The sequence below is a fragment of the Anomalospiza imberbis genome, chromosome 1 (assembly GCF_031753505.1).
Source record: "Anomalospiza imberbis isolate Cuckoo-Finch-1a 21T00152 chromosome 1, ASM3175350v1, whole genome shotgun sequence".
Classification (NCBI taxonomy): Eukaryota; Metazoa; Chordata; class Aves; order Passeriformes; family Viduidae; genus Anomalospiza; species Anomalospiza imberbis.
In genome coordinates, this window is record NC_089681.1 from 39,770,054 (window position 1) to 39,773,170 (window position 3,117).

Below are 3,117 nucleotides of genomic sequence, written 5' to 3' on the forward strand. Positions count from 1 at the left end.
CAACCCTATAATTTTGTTTGTTAGAGACACCAAAGATGGCTGCAAGCACAAGTAAGAAAACACAACTTTCACCTCAGGCAAACAGTACCAGGTGATGGTTTTGAGATGTGGAATTGGACAACCAGTTTTCAGAGATGGAAAAAACCTTCAGTGTATGTATGCATTCTAGCAAGTTTGCCATTCTCATTCCTAGTGTCACAGCACTGTGAAGAGGAATTTGCCTTGGGAACATGCTAGCCTTCTCTCCAGAGGCTCATCCTATCAACAATAGCTAGCAGAGGAAAAATCAGTACATTTTAAAATACGGAACTTTTACTTTTTCATGGGCTAATTAGAAACATGCCACAGATACAGAATCAGGGCCATACATAAAGTCGTGAGTGAGATATAAAAGATTATCTGAAGGAAAAAAGGCTTGTCTTTTCTGTTCAACAACAGAGGGCTTGTGCAAGTTCCTAGTTATTTCATTCAGGAAGAATCAAAGTTTCCTTTCAGGCACAGCAGAACATTGAGCTCATTGACTACACTCTTTGTGTAGTCAGACAGTGTTAGTAGCAAACATGTCATATGGTATCAACCTTATTTCCAATACTTCATTTAAATGACAAGAGACATTTAAAGGACAAAATATTCCTGCAATTCCATGGACTGCACCAAGGTTTTTTTAGGGCTTCAGTACAGGGATTTGTGTGAAATCCATTAGCAGGGCAACCACTGCGACCCTCTGCAGTCTACTTTTGGAGTCAACACGGGAGATGACTCCTTTGATTCAGGCTGGTGGGCTGTTTTCCTAAATTGATATGTCTACTCCTTTTGGTAAATGTTAAAAGCAAATCTCATCAATATGTTATACTCTTGAAGTGCTAATCTACATAACCAAAGAAAGCATTCTCAGAGTCTTTTAGCTAGATTTTACTCTTCCCCTTTAATAGGCAGTTTGCTAAGGCCCAGAACTCAGAGCGCTTCCAGCAGGATCCACAATGATGATGGAACAGGTAGTGCTTTCCAGGTGGCAGCCTACTCGTAAGATGCTATCTCTGGTCACCAGACATCTGCAGGAAGAAAACTTTGCAATTCAGAGAATATTCCACTACATTTGATTTTGAATTCTTTAACACAGGATGAGCAAAAATAATACAAATATTGCAGTCAGACACTATTTTATTAAGGAAAAGTCAAAAAGCATGATGTTCTGAAGATGCTGTTGATTGCAATCAGCCACATCAGTTTGCTCAGCACAGCTGGCATGAACAGCTCCCAGGAGACTACACGCAAAATCCTCTACATCAGGTGTGAACAAGCCTGCAAGCTAGCTGAACTCCATCTTCAGAAGAGTATACTAGAAACAATGAAAACAAAGGCCAAAGATGACGATGAAATAAACTAACTATTCACTTTGAAATTTAAACCTTCCAGACCTGGGTAAGAGTGAATAGTGACTGAACCAGAACACAGTGAATTCCCATAGGAATAAATACGTCTGGTCACTAGGTGTCAGCCTTGCCTCTACCAGGACAACAGACCTTCTTCTCCCTGACCCCACTAAGCAGATGCAGCTCTCAGCACTACAAATGACCGTAGCAGTCTTGTAATTAGGGGAGAGGAGCAGATGGAGAAGGATGTTTGTGCAGGGTGCTTGTGTACCTGGTAATATCATATTTGTTACCCTCAGGTTTGGATGCTGGTTTCAGGCTGAGGAGATGTGACTGGATGTCACCTGCAGAGACAGCAGAGAAATTATGCTCTCTAACAATGAAAATATCAGCAGGGTATTAGCAATGAATGAGTAAGTGTTTTGCAAGCCTCACGTTATTTACTGTTTATCCTAGAGCACCAGTTTCTGGAATATTGCCATCACATGAAAATGCTGGCTCCCACTTCTTAAATTTGCTTCTAGTCTTGCTGGATACAGGAACAATACTTGGAAACAAGATTCCTGCAGAGCTGAAAACTCTGAGGACAACAAAGAAAACATAAAATGTATATTCTTTAAATAATGTCTTGACTACCTACAGTTCCTAACAGTATAGTCAGCAAAAACAAAGAGTAATTAAACATGCAGCAGAGTTTCAATGGTGTTGAAGAATACACATTTCTGACTTTGGAATCTCTTCAGGCAGATTCTCATACCTTGAATCCTCACGTTCCCAAGTCTCCAAAATTATTTCTTCTTTGGCCCCAGCCTGCTATAGTACCATAGGTGCATGTCAATACCCATGGTGGTCTGCTGCCATTGGAGTTTCCACAAAATGCCATAAGCAAAGCCATCCAGCTCAATCAAAAACATCTGGAACTGGAACAACATGCAGTTTTCACAAGATGCAGCAAAAATTACTTGACAGGTTTTTACCTCCCATTTTCTTTTTAGGTTCTCTTAATGGACAGATAAGCTTTCCCACATCAAACACAAAATCAGAGCACCCCAGTGCTTCAACCACCCCAGAGACATAAAAATGCATGCAGAAAAACTGACCCAGATAGAATTTTACTACACAATCACATCCTCACTATGGTAATTCATTTCATGATCATCCTACACTAAATACCTGTCTTTAATGATGAACTTGGAAGGGCTGGAGCCTTCCAAAAACAACAACAACAACAAAGCCCATCAGCAAAGTCACATTTAGCTCAGACATTTTACGTAGAAGTCAGGGCAGCCGCAACATCACATCACCCAAGTCCAGCATAAAACCAGTAGAACAATATTTTGTCTGGAACATTTTCAAGTCTAGTACATGGCCCATACTCAGACAGCCTGCTGCAATAAGGACAATGGCCTTGCCAAGAAAAAAAAAACACAGGAAAAACAAAACAAAACCAAAAAAAAAAAAAAAAAGAAAAAAAAAAGAAAAAGAAAGGATAAATTATTGCCTGTGCACAAAAACCAAGCACATCACTACCAAATCTGTCTTTTATATGAACATCACAAGCTGTCACAATAGCTGTAGGGGGTACCCTATGAGATATACTGGATGCATCTTCTCAGATAGCAGTGAGACAACATCTGTGCTTAAGCATCTCAGTCACCTTCTCTAGCCATTACAAGCAGCACTTGTGAAGCAGACGCCTCAAGAGAGGTACCATCCTGCTCTCCCATTTTTTCCTTTGCAAATG

General features: G+C 40.3%; 1 long non-coding RNA gene across 1 annotated transcript; it reads right to left on the reverse strand.

Annotated features, from left to right (window-relative positions):
* Positions 1 to 1,145: 1,145 nt before the first annotated feature.
* Positions 1,146 to 2,762, reverse strand: LOC137473096 (uncharacterized). The gene is made up of 2 exons (XR_010998607.1): positions 2,645 to 2,762; positions 1,146 to 1,951 (listed from the first exon to the last, which is right to left on the reverse strand). It is a non-coding gene; the product is annotated as an uncharacterized lncRNA (long non-coding RNA).
* Positions 2,763 to 3,117: the final 355 nt, after the last annotated feature.